The 21,607-nt window shown below is 37.9% G+C and overlaps 1 long non-coding RNA gene across 6 annotated transcripts in view; it reads left to right on the top strand.

Annotated features, from left to right (window-relative positions):
• Positions 1–21,607, top strand: part of LOC105711706 (uncharacterized) — a 285,757-nt gene that overhangs the window by 205,254 nt on the left and 58,896 nt on the right. For all 6 annotated transcript variants that reach the window (XR_010340352.1, XR_010340355.1, XR_010340353.1 and 3 more), the window contains one exon: positions 16,004–16,109. This is a non-coding gene — a long non-coding RNA (uncharacterized LOC105711706). The remainder of the gene's footprint in view (positions 1–16,003; positions 16,110–21,607) is intronic.

Raw genomic sequence — 21,607 nt, 5'->3', positions numbered from 1 at the left:
AAAAAAACCACATGATTATCTCAATTGATGCAGAGAAGGCCTTTGACAAAATCATCAGCCCTTTATGCTAAAAACCCTCAATAAACTAGGTATTGACGGAATGTATCTCGAAATAATAAAAGCTATTTATGACAAACCCACAGCCAATATCATATGAATGGGCAAAAACTGGAAGCATTCCCTTTGAAATCTGGCACTAGACAAGGATGCCCTCTCTCACCACTCCTACTCAATATAGTACTGGAAGTTTAGCCAGAGCAATCAGGCAAGAAAAAGAAATAAAAGGTATTTAAATAGGAAGGGAGGAAGTCAAATTGTCTCTATTTGCAGATGACATGACTGTATATCTAGAAGACCCCACCGTCTCAGCCCAAAATCTCCTGAAACTGATAAGTAACTTCAGCAAAGTCTCAGGATACAAAATCAATGTGCAAAAATCACAAGCATTCCTATACACCAATAACAGACTTAAAGACAGCCAAATCAAGAACGAGCTGCCATTCACAATTCCTACAAAGAGAATAAAATACCTAGGAATACAACTAACAAGGAACGTAAAGGACCTCTTCAAGGAGAACTACAAACTACTGCTCAATGAAGTAAGAGAGGACACAAACAGATGGAGAAACGTTTCATGCTCATGGTTAGGAAGAATCAATATCATGAAAATGGCCATACTGCCCAAAGTAATTTACAGATTCAACACTATCTCCATCAAGCTACCAATGACCTTCTTCACAGAAGTGGAAAAAACCACCTTAAACTTCATATGGAACCAAAAGAGAGCCCGCATAGCCAAGTCAATTCTAAGCAAAAAGAACAAAGCGGGAGGCATCACACTACTGGACTTCAAACTATACTACAAGTCTACAGTAATCAAAACAGCACGGTACTGGTACCAAAACAGAGATATAGACCAATGGAACAGAACAGAGGCCTCGGAGGCAATGCCACACATCTACAACCATCTGATTGACAAACCTGACAAAAAGAAGCAATGGGGAAAGGATTCCCTGTTTAATAAATGGTGTTGGGAAAACTGGCTAGCCATGTGCAGAAAGCAGAAACTGGACCCTTACACTAAAATTAACTCCAGATGGATTAAAGACTTAAACATAAGACCTAACACCATAAAAACCCTAGAAGAAAATCTAGGCAAAACCATTCAGGACATAGGCAAGGACTTCATGACCAAAACACCAAAAGCATTGGCAACAAAAGCCAAAATAGACAAATGGGACCTAATCAAACTCCACAGCTTCTGCACGGCAAAAGAAACAGTCATTAGAGTGAATCGGCAACCAACAGAATGGGAAAAAATTTTTGCAGTCTACCCATCTGACAAAGGGCTGATATCCAGAATCTACAAAGAACTGAAACAGATTTACAAGAAAAAAACAAACAAGCCCATTCAAAAGTGGACTAAGGATATGAATAGACACTTTATAAAAGAAGACATACATGAGGCCAACAAACATATGAAAAAATGCTCATCATCACTGGTCATTAGAGAAATGCAAATCAAAACTACATTGAGATACCATCTCACACCAGTTAGAATGGCGATCATTAAAAAATCTGGAGACAACAGATGCTGGAGAGGATGTGGAGAAATTAGAACACTTTTACACTGTTGGTGGGAGTGTAAATTAGTTCAACCATTGTGGAAGACAGTGTGGCGATTCCTCAAGGACCTAGAAATAGAAATTCCATTTGACCCAGCAATCCCATTACTGGGTATATATCCAAAGGATTATAAATCGTTTTTCTATAAGGACACATGCACACGAATGTTCATTGCAGCACAGTTTACAATAGCGAAGACCTGGAACCAACCCAAATACCCATCAATGATGGACTGGACAGGGAAAATGTGGCACATATACACCATGGAATATTATGCAGCCATCAAAAATGATGAGTTCGTGTCCTTTGTAGGGACATGGATGAAACTGGAAACCATCATTGTCAGCAAACTCAAACAAGAACAGAAAATCAAACACCACATGTTCTCACTCATAGGTGGGTGTTGAACAATGAGAACACATGAACACAGGGAGGGGAGCATCACACACTGTGGTCTGTCGGTGGGGAAATAGGGGAGGGACAGCGGGGGGTGGGGAGTTGGGGAGAGATAGCATGGGGAGAAATGCCAGATATAGGTGATGGGAGGAAGGCAGCAAATCACACTGCCATGTGTGCACCTATGCAACAATCTTGCATGTTCTTCACATGTACCCCAAAACCTAAAATGCAATTAAAAAAAAAAGATTGCTGGATGACTGTTTATTGAATATGTAAATGAAAACTTCCTTGAACACCCCACCCCCACTCCCCTTCTAATTAATCAAATCTCAGCATTTGTAACCAGAGCGCCTAGTCTGTGTCTTAAGGAAGTTTATAAATAATTCAAGCTACTCAGAAGAAATTACTTTGAGTTATTTGATCATATAAAGAAATTATGCTGATTTTACAGAAAGTGATCACCACATTTTCTTGGCCATGCTACATATAGCACACTTGGAGATTGTTCACATGAAAGCCTTGGCTAGTAGCTTTTTTTCATTGGCCTGGAACTGATTCTGAATAACAGGAAGAATTATAAACCAGGATTGTCCATGCAAGGCTACTCAGCATAACTAAGCAAGTGTACCTACTTTTCTAGAAGACAAGGCCAAAAATCTTAGCCAATAATCTATGTTGATTTTATGTTTTATCTCATGGATGATATTGATTTCAGTATGTTTTATCTCAAAATACTTTGTAAAGTTTCCATTTACGTATCTAGTAAAACTAGAATGTCTCTCTGCCAATTTTTTTGTAATAGCAATCTCTAGGTACATTTGTGAAGGGAATAATGACAAGTTACATGAGTGTCATGTCCAAAATTAAATCTCATCACTTTTGAAAAAATATATTGAGATAAAGGAATGCTGTATAGAGTATGGAATCCAGATCCAACCACAAAATGTTTTGGAATCCTTCTTGCATAGATTCTGGATAAATCTGTTATCTAAAAGATTTAAGTATTTTTCTGCCTCCTGGGAAGCAGAGGTTTGACATAAAGTCTGAGGCAATGCATCACTTTGAGCTGGAATAACCTTCCCAATGAGGATTTCCTTAAGCAAATGAATAGAGAGGTTTGAGTCACTGTAACTGGAAGGAATTAAGCTGCTCTTCACATTAATGTAAAAGATTGGAATTAAGAGATGACAGTGTATTTTAGGAATTGTTTCTTTTAGAGGAAGATTTCTTTCCTAGATATATATTTAGATTACACTGCTCAGTCTTAGACTCATGAATATCTGTTTGTGATGTTAAATTGTCCCTCTCACATTGCTGGCCATGAGCAATCAGGCCTAGAGAAAGTTAATAAAGGTTCAGTTTGCACTTTATTACCAGCAGGCTGTCTTGCTTTCCGTAGGAACTTAGTATGAACAGCCACTCCAGCTACATCAACTATCATAGAATAATCTCTAATATATATGACCCTATATTAAAATCTTTACATAATTTATTCTACCTTTCTCTTTCTTAACACTTCCATTGACTCTTCCTCTCTTCTGTTGTTAACCCCAAAAGTGATAGAAATATAGTACATAAAGTCTGCAATAAGTTTTCCTAATCACTGGCCAGTTCTCCATATTGTGATTTAAGGACCCAAGATGCCTTTGTCTTGTGGTTCTGTCATTCTCAACGTGTGGCTCCAAGTTACCATGTTCACTTGCATCAAACTGTGCAAGGAAAAAATCATGGAGTTTGAAGCACAGGAAATATTTATAGAGCAGATATTTCAGTAGTACATATTGCTTCTCCTCAGATTACACTGGTTAAAGCTAGTCACATGACATGGATTTAATAGAGGCTGGAAAATGTATTCTAACTACATGCCCAGGAAGGAACGTAAATGGGTTTGGCAAAGAGCTGGCCAGCAATAAATCACACTCTCTTTATTTCTTCATCAGTCTAATTTATTTTTTTAGTTGAAAGGTTACAGTTGTCCTTGGGAAGCTATGGTTCTACTAATTTCTAACTAATTGCAACCTGAGGGAAGTGAGAGATTTTTTATATTCTAAAAGTCGGAGGAGTTAATTTGCATGCAGTAGTTCTTAAACTCCATATGTGTTCTAGCCTTTATAGTCACTTTCTGTGGAACAGGAGGAGCCAAGATCAAAAAATATAAAGAGAGACATGGAAGCACGTTCTTCACCATATGTTAGTGGAGGAATAAAGAAGGGACAGACCAGGATTGCTAAAGTCCAACATGGACTTGACTGTTGATCTTCCACACATGGGTATGATAAATAGATTCAAAAATAGTTCCAGTTGAATCAGTACAAACAAACTTCAATTATCTCCATGTAGACTTAGATGAAAACTTCTAATATTTACAAATTAGCAGAAACTTATTCTGGATCTCTGTAAATATCTACTATAGGATAATTATTTTTCTGCAAAAGTTAGTTTTCAGAGTGTATGGAGCTGGATCAATATGACTTCTTATCAATATAATTGAGTTAATTGAGCCTGGATTATATAAATTTCAGAGTACAAATAGGTTGGTGTGGCACTGCAGTATTGAAGATTCAAAAGGCCACTCTAATTGAGGACTCATTGACTATAGAGACTAAAGGTCTATCTAGTTGGTGCTATCTGACATTGCTTTTTCAGCTGTACCACCTGACACCTCTCCAAAACTACAAAAATAAAGGTGCAATATGCGCTCACTTTCCTGACACACATCAATTATGTATAGAGACAGATCCTAAACATTTTTAAAATGACTGAGAGAGGTTAATTTATATATTTGGGCTGGGACTTAATGTTTAGCTTCTTAATTCAACAAAATACTTTTCCAGGCTCTTTGGAAATGTGAAGAATAAATGACAATAAATAACTTAGCCTAGATCATTTTAGTAATGTTGTAAGAGGAGATAAGCATACATATGTTTAACTATAATATATGGAATAATAGTAGTGCTGAAGCAGAAATATAAACGATATAATGGCAATACAGAAGATGAATGGATTAATTCTATTTAGGCTGTATCTTAAAGGGCTCATAGGAAAGATATTTAATTGCATCTTGGAGGGAGATTGGATTATAGAAGCTAGAATGATGCAAAAAAATTTATGTGAGCAAAGGGGCAGAAATAAACAAGGTCATATGGTTAGGGAGTAGAGAGTAATCCAATTTCACTGGAAGCAATTCAGTCTTTATTCAATAAATATTTACTGAGTGCCTATTATGTGCCAGATACTATTACAGGCACTATAATACATCAATGAACAAAAACAGATTAAAACATAACAAAACAAAAACCCTGACTTGGATCCTTTTATGGAAAGGAGGAGCACAGAGAATGTAAGAGACGGTAAGATAAGAGGAAAAAAGATTGAGGCCATCATATTGAGCACCTTAAATTCTTTTCTAATAAGCAAGGAAGCTGAGTTTAGAATGTGGATTTGGAAGTCCTCACATACATGTGAGAACAAAAATCCCTGGAGATAAACTGGGTTTCCCAGTGAGAGAAGAGATCTGAAGAGAGAATTTTGAGGAATGGCAACAGTAAACCAGGACGGCTGAGAAAGAGCTGGTAGAGCAGACTGAAAAGAAACTTTCAGAACATAAGGTTTCTGAAGGGAGAGTACTTTTCTTTGCACCACTGAATCTCCAGTGCCTAACACAGCCCTATCAACACAGGAGGTGCTCATTTTTCTTTTCAATCCATACATTATTGAAAGAAGTCAGGAGATAGCATTACAGACCTCAGAGGGAGGAAAAACTTTCAGAAGTGAGCAGAAAAATCTTCCCAATTGTTAAATCAGATAAGTAACTATGCTGGTTATTCTCTTTGCCCCTTGAAATCCTTTATCTGTCCTCTGAACTCCTAAAGGACTTACCTCTACAAAGTGTGTTACTTGAGCTTCCTGCCCTCTGTCTTAACTTTGGGTTAACCAATGGGAGATACCAACAGGACATCATGGGTAAGATAAAAGATAAGTAAGGGAATTTCTTCTGCTCTCCCTCCCTGAATGATCCACAGTTTTGACAGAAGCCAATTTTCCTCTGCTAAGACCACAGCTTATATCAGGCAGCTACAGCTCATGCTCATTTCTGGTAGCACTTCTTTCTCCACTTGCCTTCCACTCTTGCTGGTCTCTGGATACCTCACCACCCTGCTTGGCTTCTTTAACCTCCCACCGGGTTATTTCACCTCACCAAAATTCGCTTTATAAAATTAAACCCTTTGAATGTGTCATTTCCTACTAAACCATGACTGATGGAGTCATTAAAATCTTTTAAGAGATCATTCATGACACTTTAGGGATACTGTAAAGGATTAATTCAGTGGGGGAATCTAAAGTCAGGTAGGATAAGTGAGTTAATAGTGAGTGGGAAAACAGAAGCTGTGAGTAGAGACTTCTCATAATGTAAAAATGAATGGAAGGAGAAATGGCATGATATAAAGAAGAAAGGGCTAGGGAAGGTTTTTCATGTATCTATTTATTTAGGATGAGGAAGAATTCAGCCTATAAACATGTTCAACAGAATGTACCAATAGAAAATTAAAGAGTAGGAATTTAAGGCTCAGAAATAATAACCATTGGAGCACTATCTCAGGGAAGTCAGGTTTAGCACTGGTTAAAACCTGTGAAAGAAATAGGGACACTTACTCTGGAACAGAAATGAAAAATGTAAAGTTGGTGGAAAACAGAGATAGAATTAGTTATAGAAAACAGGAAAGCTGAGACAGCTTACATCTGAGGGCCCCTCTTTTCTGGGCAATCTATGATGAAGCAGTATTTGCTAATATAGTCACAGGAGACCACATATGATTTCAGATTAATGGAAAAAGGGAATAAATTTGAATTGTGAGTTTAACTTTATTCCATGAAATGGGTGTTGAGAAAGAGATTTTCAGAACTCTGCAGTTCCATCTTTTATCTTGCAACAATGAGTAGGATAGATCAGAGAAAAAGAAAACCACTGTATTTGTAGAAACTGCAGTAGTCTAGAGCAAGAGTGAATGAGGGTCTGACCTGAGCAGAGAAGAGTGAGGCTAAATAAGCAGGTGCTGCAGAGATTCTCTTCATGCATCTATTATCTGCACCATGCTCAGCTTTATATAAGGCACAATGGAGACTGTACCAAGAGCAGAGAACATACTTCCTACCTTCAAGGAGCTCACAAGCTAGCTGGAAAAGCAGAGATATATAGCAAAGACTGGAGTATCGGAAACACTATCAAACTAAGGGTCAGACCCAGGCTTCTAATCCCTGCCTTCCACTAACTCAATGTCAGATAATGCATCACATGACTTATTTTGTCATCTGCACCTCAGCTTCTTAATTTGACCAATGAAGAAGTTAAAAATTGATGGTCTCTTTGGTTTCTAAATACCATGCTTGAATAAAAGGAACCAGGATTCCTTGGAGAAATACCTAATGTGAGGGCTGGGGCAGGTAAAATAGAAGAAGCTGGAGGATCTTGTAGTGCCAAAAGGAAGGAAGTGCTCAACACACAAATGGATGGGGGACACAGAAGCGAACCCAAAGGAGTTCCCAGTGGCCAAAGTTGAAGTAATTTGTTCAACAAAATAAACAACATGGCATTAGATTATAAGCCAAAATATGAAATAGTAGTTGACTATCCTTATCTGAAATGCTTGGGGCCAGAAGTGCTTCAAATTTCAGATTTTCTCAGATTTTTGGAAATTTGCATATGTACAATGAGATATTTTAGGGATGGAACCCAAGTGTAAACAGGAAATGCATTTATGCTTTTTATTATACACATAGCCTAAAGATAATTTTATACAATATTTTTAATAATTTTGTGCATGAAATAAAGTTTTGACTGCAACCCATCACATGAAATCAGGTGTGGATTTCTCTACTTGTGGCATTATGTCAGTGCTCCAAATGTTTGAGATTTTGGAGCATTTTGGATTTTGGATTTTGGATTTTGGATTAGGGATGATCAATCTGTGAATCTATATGAGTGCACACCAATATAAATAAATGATTGAATAAAAATAAATGAATAGAAACGTTAAATCTTCCTTACAGAAGAATTTGAAATAATATATGTAATTACTCCCTCCCCTAGGAAAAGGTGAAACTTGCTACCCCTCTACACATACCCTGAGGGTGAACTAGGTTTAGTGACTTAAACCTAAGCAATAGAATAGGGACAGGGAAAAATAGTAACTTTACACTGGAGAAACCTGGCCAACATGTCATTAACCAAGTGATGAGGGTTAATATGCCCAGAGATGTCACCCTCAATAAGATATGATGAGAAGGGCATTTCATCTCTATGATCTTCTTCCCAGAAACTCATAATCCCAGTCTAATTATGAGCAAGACATCAGAGAAACTCAGACTGGAGAACATTTGTCAGGATACCTTTCCAGCACTCCTCAGGACTGTCAAGGTAAAAAAGAAGAAGAGAAAGAGAGAGAGAAAGAAAGAAAGACGAGAGAAAAGAGGAAAGACAGAAACTGTCACAAACCAGAGGAGACTGGGGAGACATGACAATTAAATGCACTGTGCTACCTTGAATCAAATCCTGAACTAGAAAAAGGACATTAATGAAAAAACAGATGAAAACCAAATAAAGGGCTGGGTGCGGTGGCTCAAGCCTGTAATCCCAGCACTTTGGGAGGCCGAGGCGGGTGGATCACGAGGTCAAGAGATCGAGACCATCCTGGTCAACATGGTGAAACCCCATCTCTACTAAAAATACAAAAACTGGCTGGGCGTAGTGGTGCGTGCCTGTAATCCCAGCTACTCGGGAGGCTGAGGCAGGAGAATTGCCTGAACCCAGGAGGCGGAGGTTGCGGTGAGCCGAGATCGCGCCATTGCACTCCAGCCTGGGGAACAAGAGCGAAACTCCATCTCAGAAAAAAAAAAAAAAAACAAATAAAGCCTGGAGTACGGTTAATTTTTTAAAAAATTGATGGTCTCTAAAGTCTCTTCCAGCTGGTAGCTATAATAATAGCACTTATTATCTAATTGCTTCAAAATTGTGTTCATATTGCTTACAAAGTGCTAAGAGCACATGAAGTAAGGGAACTATTAAAGTAGAATGCAGGCTTTAATCCACTTTTTCCTCTCTCTCTCTTCTGACTTCCTGTAGTTGTTTCAGTGATGTAGTGTATGATCAGTTCATTTTCAAGGCAACAGTATAATAGTGAGTCTGTTGTCTCTTGTTTGTTACTTTCCCAAGTCAGTGCCCATCCTCTTTTTGTAGTAAGAATGGCCTCTAGTGAACCAGCAGGTTTCCATCCGTTTGCAGTCCTGAGCTATGGGCCTCTCGTGCTGTGCTATCATGCTCTTACACGGTTTCTATGGTGATGGTCATGGTGGCAGAGCTACCTTTGGCTCATTTGATTTTCCTGGACAGTTTCTTTGCTTTAAAAAAAAAAAAAAACTACGCACACACAGTTTATGAAGCCCTAATGTGAAATCATGCTGGCTCTGATTCATGACATTTTCCTGAGACTTTATAATGTTTCTTTTTTCTAAATAAGCAATTTCGGGTCAGGTAAAAATGTGAGTAAATCATGCCTGGCTCTTGTTCCAGATGTATCAATTTCTGTTCATTCCCCCTTTTTCCCCCTCATGGCTTTGGGACAATAAAAATAAGCAATGCCTCCACTCTGGAGCCTTTCTGAGTATGCAATATATAAATGGTATACCGTGCAGGGAGCGATATTTCCCTACCTTGGTCATTACCAAGCGTTTTCTCTGGCAATTATCTGAAACAGAGCAATAACGTCGAGTAATGATCTTGGCACACTTGAGACCCTGGGAGGATCAAAGAGGCTGATGTGACAGTTCATGAAACAGGGAGGAAGCAAACCGTCCCCCCCTGCCAACACTAACACAGCCCTGTGCTTGAGAGTCTGGGAGAACCCCATTGCCAAGTGTCTGCCTGCATTTTCTTTGAGGGGTCCAGCCCCAGAGCAGGTCAGGAAAATTATGGCTTTTATCAAGCAGACACTGTGGCTCTCTTTGAGGATGGCCAAAGTCTCAGTCACTACTAGCAACTGCTACACATGTGGTCTTTTAAAGAGAGGACATGAATATTTTCATTAACTGGGAAAGAAGGTGACCACATGAGACTTCATTTATTTGGGAGACTTAGGGCAAGGCTGAAAGGGGCAGGATGTTTATAAAGAAATTAAGAGTGAGGACTCTGGAGACAGACTGCCTGGGTTTTAATCCTGGCCCTTTCAGTTACCATTCTATACAACATAAGCAAATTCTAACCTCTCTGCCTAAGCACCCTATCAGTAAAATGAAAGTAATAATAATACCCACGTCACAGGCTTTCCTGGCGATTAACATGTGAGAAGTACTTATAACACTGCTTGGCACACAGTAAGTCCTCAATAAACATCAACTGTTATCATTATGTTCAGGAGAGGATGGTGGCTTCCAAATCCTGGGCTTACACAAGGAGTTTTTCATAGATAGAAAAGACTATCTTTCATAGTCCACAAAGGTAGAAAGGGTAGTCCTTGGTGAGCCTTGAATGGACTTGTCCAAAGAAGTTTACATTTTTATGTAATTAAGAAATGGGGCCTCCTGAGGAAGAAACTGGTGGTGCTGTGGGTTTTGAATTCTAGGTAGGCTCTAGAAACTGACTTTGAGAAAATATCCCACTTCAGCTCTTCCCCATATAACACAGGAAGATATTCCTATCATTTATTATTGTGTTCAGCATATAAGCATTAAAAATTAAAACATCTTAGAAATTTAACAAAATTTCTTAACAAAACACTAATTCCTCAGAGACTGTATGTGATGAGTTTTACAATTACAGAGCACATTTATATAGAGCATATTATAATGAAGCTCAGTAATGTTCATAACAAATGTGATCTGCCAACTGAGAATTCTCTTTTAAGAAGATTCTCTTTTCCTAGCTCCATGTACTTTATTAATGGTAGAGCTGGTATTTGAATTTGTGCAACTACATATAAAATAGACCTTACACATTTTGGCTAAAAGGCCAAGTTATTTCAAGTATACAAATGTATGAGAAGAAAGCCCAATATAAATAGGTTTTTCAATAACTCCTCAAAGTTAAATTCAAAATGTTACTCCAAGTGTAAGCCACAAATTCTACAAATAAAATGATTTGCAGAGACCCAAATCTTCTATTTACATTATATTTGAAACACAAAGCAACTTGAATTTAGGTCCATTTTTTTCTGTTTTTGTTTTGTTTTGTTTGTTTGTTTTTCAATACTTTAAATACTTTAAGTTCTGGGATACATGTGCAGAATGTGCAGGTTTGTTACATAGGTATACGTGTGCCCTGGTGGTTTGCTGCACCCAACAACTGGTCATCTACATTAGGTATTTCTCCTAATGCTATCCCTCCCCTTATCCCCTATCCCCCAACAGGCCCTGATGTGTGATGTTCCCCTCCCTGTATCTGTGTTCTCATTGTTCAGCTCCCACTCATGAGTGAGAACATGTGGGGTTTGGTTTTCTGTCCCTGTGTTAGTTTGCTGAGAATGATGGTTTCCAGCTTCATCCATGTCCCCGCAAAAGACATGAACTTATCCTTTTTTTATGACTGTGTAGTATTCCATGGTGTATTTGTGCCACATTTTCTTTATCCAGTCTATCATTGATGGGCATTTGGCTTGGTTCCAAGTCTTTGCTATCATGAACAGTGCTGCAATAAGCATATGTGTGCCTGTGTCTTCATAGTAGAATGGTTTATAATCCTTTGAGTATATACCCAGTAATGCTGGTTCAAATGGTATTTCTATTTCTAGATCCTTGAGGAATTACCACACTGTCTTCCACAAAGGTTGAACTTATTTACACTCCCACCAACAGTGTAAAAGCATTCCTATTTCTCCACATCCTCTCCCACATCTGTTGTTTCCTGACTTTTTAATGATCACCATTTTATCTGGCATGAGATGGTATCTCATTGTGGTTTTGATTTGCATTTCTCTAATGACCAGTGATGATGAGCTATTTTTCATGTGTTTCTTGGCCACATAAATGTCTTCTTCTGAGAAGTGTCTGTTCCTATCCTTTGCCCACTTTTTGATGGGGTTGTTTTTTTTCTTGTAAATTTGTTTAAGTTCTTTATAGATTCTGGATGTTAGCCTTTGCCAGATGGATAGATTGCAAAAATTTTTTTCCATTCTGTAGGTTGCCTGTTCACTCTGATGATAGTTTCTTTTGCTATGTAGAACCTTTTTGGTTTAATTAAATCCCATTTGTCAATTTTGTCTTTTGTTGCCATTGCTTTTGGTTTTTTATCTTGAAGTCTTTGCCCATGCCTATCCTGCATGATATTGCCAAGGTTTTCTTCTAGGGTTTTTATGGTTTTAGGTCTTATGTTTAAGTGTTTAATCCAGCTTGAGTTAATTTTTGTATAAGGTATAAGGAAGGGGTCCAGGTTCAGTTTTCTGCATATGGCTAGCCAGTTTTCCCAACAATATTTATTAAATGAGGAATCCTTTCCCCATTGCTTGTTTTTGTCAGGTTTGTCAGAGATCAGACGGTTGTAGATGTGTGGCATTATTTCTGAGGGCTCTGTTCTGTTCCATTGGTCTATATCTCTGTTTTGGTACCAGTACCCAAACAGCTGGGATTACTGTAACCTTGTAGTATAGATTGAAGTCAAGTAGCATGATGCCTCCAGCTTTGTTCTTTTTGCTTAGGATTGTCTTGACTATACAGGCTCTTCTTTGGTTCCATATGAAATGTAAAGTAATTTTTCTAATTCTGTAAAGAATGTCAATGGTAACTTGATGGGGATAGCATTGAATCTATAAATTACTTTGGGCAGTGTGGCCATTTTCATAATATTGATTCTTCCTATCCATGAGCATGGAATGTTTTTCCATTTGTTTGTGTCCTCTCTTATTTCCTGGAGCAGTGGTTTGTAGTTCTGCTTGAAGACATCCTTCCCATCCCTTGTAAGTTGTATTCCTAGGAATTTTATTCTCTTTGTAGCAATTGTGAATGGGAGTTCACTCATGATTTGGCTCTTTGTTTGTCTATTATTGGTGTATAGGGATGCTTGTAATTTGTGCACATTGACCTTTTATCCTGAACTTTGCTGAAGTTGCTTATCAGCTTAAGGAGATTTTGGGTTGACATGATGAAGTTTTCTAAATATACAATCATGTCATCTGCAAACAGAGACAGTTTGACTTCCTCTCTTCCTATTTGAATACGCTTTCTTTCTTTCTCTTGCCTGATTGCCCTGGACAGAACTTCCAATACTATGTTGAATAGGAGTGGTGAGAAAGGGCATCCTTGTCTTGTGCCACTTTTCAAAGGGAATGCTTCCAGCTTTTGCCCATTCAGTATGATATTGGCTGTGGGTTTGTCATAAATAGCTCTTATTATTTTGAGATATGTTCCACTGGATACCTAGTTTATTGAGAGTTTTTAACATGAAGGGATGTTGAATTTTATTGAAGGCCTTTTCTGCATCTATCGAGATAATCATGAGGTTTTTGTCTTTGGTTCTGTTTATGTGATGGATTATGTTTATTGATTTGCGTATGTTGAACCAGCCTTGCATTGCAGATATGAAGCCAACTTGATCATGATGGATAAACTTTTTGATGTCCTGCTGGATTCTGTTTGCCAGTATTGAGGATTTTCACATCAAAATTCATCAGGGATATTGTCCCGAATTTTTCTTTTTTTGTTGTGTCTCTACCAGGTTTTGGTGTCAGGATGATATTGGCCTCATAAAATGAGGTTGGAAGAAGTCCCTCTTTTTCTATTGTTTGGCATAGTTTCAGAAGGAATACAATACCAGCTCCTCTTTGTGCCTCTGGAAGAATTCAGCAATGAGTCCTTCTCATCCTTGGCTTTTTCTGGTTGGTAGGCTATTAATTACTTCCTCAATTTCAGAACTTGAAATTGATCTATTCAGGGATTTAACTTCGTCCTTTTTTAGTCTTGGGAGGGTGTACGTGTCCAGGAATTTATCCATTTCTTCTAGATTTTCTAGTTTATTTGCATATAGTTGTTTATAGTATTCTTTGATGGTAGTTCATATTTCTGTGGGATCAGTAGTGATATCCACATTATCATTTTTGATTGGGTCTATTTGATTCTTCTCTCTTTTCTTTTTTGTTATTCTGGCTAATAGTCTAGCTATTTTGTTGATCTTTTCAAAAAACCAGCTCCTGGATTCATTGATTTTTTGAAGGGCTTTTCATGTCTCTATCTCCTTCAGTTCTACTCTGATCTTAGTTATTTCTTGTCTTCTGCTAGCCTTTGAATTTGTTTGCTCTTGCTTCTCTAGTTCTTTTAATTGTGCTGTTAGGGTGGGGTGTCATATTAGATCTTTTCTGCTTTCTCTTGTGGGCATTTAGTGCTATAAATTTCTCTTTAAACACTGCTTTAGCCCTGTCTCAGAGATGCTGGTATGTTGTATCTTTGTTCTCATTGATTTCAAATAACTTCTTTATTTCTGCCTCAATTTCATCATTTACCCAGTAGTCAGGTTGTTCAGTTTCCATGTAGTTGTGTGGTTCTGAGTGAGTTTCTTAATCCTGAGTTCTAATTTGATTGCATTGTGGTCTGAGAGACTGTTTGTTATGATTTCCGTTCTTTTGCATTTGCTGAGTAGTGTTTTACTTCCAATTATGTGGTCAGTTTTAGAATAAGTGTGATGTGGTGCTGAGAAGAATGTATATTCTATTGATTTCGGGTGGAGAGTTCTGTAGATGTCTATTAGGTCTGTGTGATCTAGAGCTGAGTTCAACTCCTGAATATCCTTGTTAATTTTCTGTCTTGTTCATCTGTCTAATATTGACAGCGGGGTGTTAAGTCTCTCACTATTGTTGTATGGGAGTCTAAGTCTCTTTGTAGGTCTCTAAGAACCTGCTTTATGAATTTGGGTGCCCCTGTATTGGGTGCATATATACTTAAGATAGTTAGCTCTTCTTGTTGCATTGATTCCTTTATCATTATGTAATGCTCTTCTTTGACTTTTTTGATCTTTGTTTGTTTGAAGTCTGTTTTATCAGAAGCTAGGATTGCAACCTCTGCTTTTTTTTTTTGCTTTTCATTTGCTTGATAAATATTCCTCCATCCCTTTATTTTGAGCCATGTGTGTCTTTGCACATGAGATGGGTCTCCTGAATGCAGCACACTGATGAGTCTTGATTCTTTATCCAATTTGCCAGTCTGTGTCTTTTAATTGAGACATTTAGCCCATTTACATTTAAGGTTAATATTGTTATGTGTGAATTTGATCCTTTCTTTATGATGCTAGCTGGTTATTTTGCCTGTTAAAACCTGCTTTTAATTTTGTATTTTTACTTTTTATTGATACATAGTATTTTACATTTTAATGGAGGTAGATGTGGTATTTTGTTACATACATAGGTTGTGTAATGATCAAATCAGGATATTTGAGGTATTTATCACTTGATTATTTATTTTTTCTATGTATTGGGAACAATTCAAGCTACTCTCTTCTAGCTATTTTGAAATATATAACACATTGTTGTAACTATAGTTGCTCAACTCTGCTGTTGAGCAATAGAAGTTGTACCTTTTATCTAACTGTATGTTTGCGCCTGTTAACCTACCTCTCTTCATCCTTGCTTCACCCACCCACTCATGCTTCCCAGCCTCTAGTATGTATCATCTGTTTTTAAAAGCCTTTCCCATCTTTTCTCTCTCTCCTTCCCCTTTTTCCTTCCTTGTTTCTATGAATGAAGAGGTAATTAATACTTCCTCTCTGCTAGATACCGTACCAGATGCTTCCATAGTTGTTTTCATCAACTCAGGTGATTTTTGTTTGCTTTTCTATTAAAGCACCACTGCCGACGATGATGCTAAAGAGCCCCGAATAAAGCACCATAACGGTCATTTCATGAAGTTCTCTTATAAATGCTCACACTTTATAAGAAAAGTACTATTACTATGCTTCTCAAGGGATTCTCTGAGCATTCTTTGATGCCTTCATGATCTCCACTTTCAGTGCACCAAGTCCCCTCCAAGGAGAGACCCTGGGTAATGACAATCTCTGGTGTCAACTAAGATTCTTAAGAACTGTATCCTGGTTGTGATTCCTATGTGGCCTGAAGGTAAGCCAGTAACTCAGTCTATCTTATATTTGGTTTCTTAAACTAATATTTTATGAATACATGCCACACACTGCAAAATAATTAAAACATGTATATGGACAAATCATTTCAATTTTGAATTATTTAATAGAAATAATAGAAATGACATTAAAGTTAAGATTGAAAAAAATTGTTCTTTTAGTGCTGAATTCACTTCTTCCTTCATGGAGTTTTTCCACATCCTTAAGGAGCTAAGAGTAACTTTTAAAAATAAACAACTAAGTCATTGGAAAGTAGATATTAACCAAGAGTGATGCAAATTCTGTGCATCCTATGAGTTAATTAAAGAGACCATCTCATAAAAGAGCAACACTGAAAACTTCTGCAGAGACAATGTGGTGCAGTGGAGACAGCATTGATCTCAGTGCCAGCTGTGAGAAACGGACAATACCTTGGTGGTGTTATTACACCACTAATTACAACAGTAGCATAAGAAGAGACTATTCAGGCTGTGATCAATTGAACCCTAGAAACCTTTCTGGTATTTACTATGAACCTTAGTTTCAAAAACCACAAAACAAATCTGTTAGTCCATTCTCACACTGGTATAAAGATAATACCCAAAATGGGTAATTTATCAACAGAGAAGGTTTCATTGATTCACAGTTCCACCAGGCTGGGATTGCCTCAGGAAACTTACAATTATGGAGGAAAGAGAAGCAGATACCTTCTTCACAAGGTGGCTAGAGAGAAAAAGTGTATGTAGGAGGAAATGGTAAACACATAAAACTATCAGATCTTGTGAGAACTCACTATCACAAGAACAGCATGGGGGAACCGCCCTCATGATCCAATTACCTCCCACCAGGTCCTGTCCTTGACACATGGGTACTATGGGATTATAATTCAAGATGAGATTTGGACTGGGGACACAGAGCCAAACCATTTCAACAAAGGACAATTATATATCTGTTTCAGTCTAGGTCCAAGTTTATATTTCTCTAGAAGTTTTATCCTTTTACCACGGGGGAATATTTTTTTAAACATGCTTTTAAGAAAGTCACCAAGGCAAGAGAGAAAAAGGAATAGGACAGTCCCAAAGGAGCTGAAGTATAGAATAACGGGTCATTCAGGGTATTTCCAAAAGACTAGTCAAGAGGGTGGCACTTGTGGAAGAGGAGCATGAAAAGAATATCATGGAAAGGGAAGAAAACCTAAAACAGCAGAAAGAAAAAGAATTTTTTTTTTTAAAAAAAGAAGCACTATTAAGGAGAGACATCAACAATTAAAAACATGAAAGCAGCAAAAACAACAAAAGTAGTAAATGTAATTATAGGTTGTATATAAAACTGTTCTATTTGATTTACTCAGCAGCTCTGTGGGTTCTGTAAAAGAGGTATTATCCTCCCCATTTCATAGATAAGGAAACCAAGGTCCAGTGACTTGCCTAATTACATAGCCAGTAGTTTAAGTTTTCTGACTTATGATTTAAGAATATTCTGACATGGAAAAGGGAAAAGATAAGACAAAAAGTTGAAAGATAAGAATAAAGAGAAAGTGGTGTTTAATAAACGTTTGTTGCATGAGTGAGACTCATGTATATAACAGGAAAGTCTGAAAATACAAATTTCAGCTTCAGTGGAGAATATTTCTCTGGGCTCACTAAACATTTTCAAGACTTTGGCTCCTGACTCCCACAGATATCATTGTGGATATGATATAACTCAGTGAAATAAATCCCTATTTTTGTTTATAAATTAAGAGATTAATAAATAGTAAGTTAATTATTATTATTTGTCGACCACAGTATCAGTCAGGGTCGAGGCAGGAAAGAAATGGCTCATTCAAAGGGTAAACAGCATTTAATGAAGGGACTGTTTACATATTTGAAGGGAGAATAACCAAGGGATTGGGCATAAAGGGAAGTGTTCTTCACTCTTGGGCCCCAGTGCAATGAATAAGAGGGAGCACAGACCCCAGGGAGTGCTGCGGCCTTGAGAGAAGGCTGCTTAAGAGAAGCTGGGGTCTCTGGATCTCTGATAGGAGAATTTAGCCATGATGGTGACAGTAGAGAGAAGCATGCTGTGCCAAATACCTTCTTTTCCAAGAAACTATACAATCAATAATTTAAAATAGGAATAAGGGGAAGAGATGAAAGGCTGTACTACTTCAACAAAATGTGGAAAAGGAGGAAAAAGCATCTTTCTTAAGGTGAGAATTTAGAAAATGGGGAAATATATATAAAGTTGAGTTATATTTACCAGTTTTGTCCATTCATTCTGCAACAGTGTAATGAACCTACTACACTGCAGTCATTCAGAAACCTTGGGGTTAATGTGACAATAATACAAAACCCCTGCCCCCAAAGGTATCAGTCCACCAGGAGGGACATGCAAGTAAACAGCAGTAACAAAACCAGTATAATACCATGTTATAAAAGAGCTACACACACAGTTCCGTGGTGCAAAGAGAGCAAGTGCTGTTCTTGTAGAATTGGAGAAGATTTTCAAATGAAAGGGACATCTGAATGGCATTTTAAATTAGCAGTTTTGCAAGACCAGTGAATAAAGGCATTTCAAGTATAGGGAGTGGCTTGTGTGCAGGTGTGGAAACTCTAAAGGTACCTGATGATTTAAGGAGCTGCAATAATTCAGCATGGCTTGAGTTTGGCGGGGGTGGGGGTTGTGGGGGCGTATTATGCTAAAGACCATTAACTTGACTTTAAATAACAGTTGTAGATTTTAAAGCAAGAAAGTGATATGGTTACATTTATGTATCAGAACGATCATTACTGAAGTATTGTTTCCAATTTAAGGAATGGAAGGGGTGGGGAGGAGGAAGAGTTCAGTGTAAATATATTTCCACTAAATTTCTGTCAGTCACTTTTTTATCTTTATTGTATTTGCTCGATTTTTTACAAAGAGGGGCATTTTAGTCTGAGGCAAGAAGGAGAAAAGTGCAGAGTGAAGGGTGGGGTTTATTTTCATATCGATGTCGTTGCCTTGCAAACATTCTGGTGAGGTGCTGCAGGTAAAGGAGCTCTCCTGCTCAAGGACTGACCTTGGTGTAGAACCTTGCCCACCCATCTACATTCAGGGAATTTCACTTCTCTTTCCCTTCTGGATGTGGCCAGCCCACCACCAAAACAAGAGAAGAGATATGGGAATGAAAATTCGTCCCCTATGCAGTGCATCATTATTGGCAAGTGAGAAGCGGAGCGGGGAATTTGAGAAGCAAACCAATGCCTTCTGCTTCTCTTCATTAGTTCTGACAACAGATGGAAAAGAGGCAAACCCTCACCTTCTGTGGTCGCTTCTGATACTCAACTGGAAACCTCATTCTCAGTAGCTACAGATTTCCCTAATCGCTCATCTTAACTTAACTTGACACTGCATTCTATTGCCTTTCATGAGAAGGATCTTGGGAGGCTGTAAACCTGTGTTGCTGGGAAAAAAAATGTATTGCCTTAAATAGAGCAGGAGAGGAGCTGCAGATTTCCAACTCTCACAGCTTGTTCACTTGTGGAGACTGGGCTGCAATGTGCTCTTGAAATCTTTGGGGTGGGCCTTGTTTCTGAAGAAATAAAGAGGCCCCAGAACCTCCCAAGTGAGTGAAAGAATGATTTCCAGATACTCAAATGGAGTGGCCTTCTGGCTACATTAGCTGGATGTGCTTGGCAGTCTTTCCATCTGGCTGGCCAGTAGGTTAGCAAAGCAGAAGGCAAATCTTTGGGGAGTTAAAAGACATGCGCACGTGCCAGTATTTTTGACAAATGCTCAGTTAATTGTTTTCTATGATTCTTCTCCTGAGACACAAACTGTGTGCACCAGGCACCAAGAACTATCCCCTCCCACCACCCCAGATCCCAAGGGAAACTTCATAATTACACACATTTGGGCCAAGCATCTACCCCACAGGAAATGGAAAGATCAGGCCCTAGGGATGAAAGAATGATGCAGGGCATGGGAAAGCAGAGAAATCTCCTCAGTGAGAAAGAACACAAATTCACATCAGCCTGTGAGCTTATATACCACTAAGAGAAATTCAGAATTTCTTGTTAGGATACTAAGGAAATGGTGGTCAGAAGCAGCCTGGGTAAGTTGATGAAAAATCTGTATTGTTCTATATCTGGTAAACAATTTAGTATTTGGAAACCACAACATTCCAGGATGGAACTCAATTTTGGATCAGTTACTGGAAATAGTGGCATATGCAATGGGTTCCAAAACAGATTATGCATAAGTAGAGATGAATCAGGGGTCTAAACTCTAAAATCCATGATCTTCATGAATGTTTTTTTCGGATCTAGACCTTTTACGATTTTGTCTCTTTTTTGTTCTACAGCTTTTTCTAGTTATGTTTAGCTCCTGACATTTATTCATCAACTATCTGTAGTTGTGCACTGTGTAGGATGTTTGCATACTCTGCTTTTGTTGAATTAGAAAGGTTTAGAAGATGTAGCCCTCTGAATGAATGCTAACTGCATGAAAATCTCACCTGTACACACCCGTGTTGCTTATTAGAGCAACAGACTGGAATGGTAAAGAGCCCCACTTCTACCACTGATTCTGCTGGAGAATTGGCTTCTGTGAAAGATAACTCAATTTCAACTTAACGGTATTTTTGTCAAAAGTTTTGACTCGAGATTTATGTACTAGGTATAAAATCTAACCTCTTCATATATGTTTTTAAAGTAATTCTCGTTTGCGTCCACTAAAGGTAGATTTTATAAGCAATGACAACATAATGTGCTAAGTTAATTTAAAGATCTGCAATCTAAATAAGTTTCTTTAAGAAAACTAAGATACTGAGTTACTTATTAAGGATTAATTATCCATTCTCTTTGGAATTCAAAATTTTCAGAAAGAATAGAAACTCCTCAAAAAAACAGTTGAATTTAAAAGGCATTGAAATCATAAAGGTAAAACAGATATGTACATGATTAATGGATTTTACATGCCTGAGAAAATCTGTAAATAACTTCAATAAAATGTTGACTGAAAGAACAAGAGTACAAGAGAAGCAAGTATCAACAAAATAGCAAACACACAGAAAACAACTTGAACAAGAAAGTTGTTATCAGGGAATAAATGAGTCAGACGAGAAGCGGTATTGGTAAATTCAAGTTTAAAAATTTGACCAAGACATTCAATATAAGAATTGGAAGTGGAATAAACTGAAATAAAGGCAAGAAAAAAGTCTGATGCAAAGGCAAATAAAGTAAAGAGATTGAACTAATTTTTCCTTTACAAAAATATTTTAACAATAAAAATACCTGGTTGGGCATGGTGGCTCATGCCTGTAATCCCAACACTTTGGGAGGCCGAGGTAGGCAGATCACCAGATTAGGAGTTCAAGACCAGCCTAGCCAATGTGGTGAAACCCCATCTCTACTAAAAAACCAAAACACTAGCTGGGAGTGGTGGCATTCACCTGTCGTCCCAGCTATTCGGGAGGCTGAGGCAGGAGAATCGCTTGAACCCAGGAGGCGGGGGTTGCAGTGATGAGATCATGCCACT

This window comes from Aotus nancymaae, unplaced genomic scaffold (genome assembly GCF_030222135.1).
Source record: "Aotus nancymaae isolate 86718 unplaced genomic scaffold, 86718_ANA_hifiasm-v0.15.2.pri h1tg000108l, whole genome shotgun sequence".
NCBI lineage: Eukaryota > Metazoa > Chordata > Mammalia > Primates > Aotidae > Aotus > Aotus nancymaae.
Note: the sequence above shows the minus strand (reverse complement) of the source record. Positions and strands in the feature narration are given on the sequence as shown.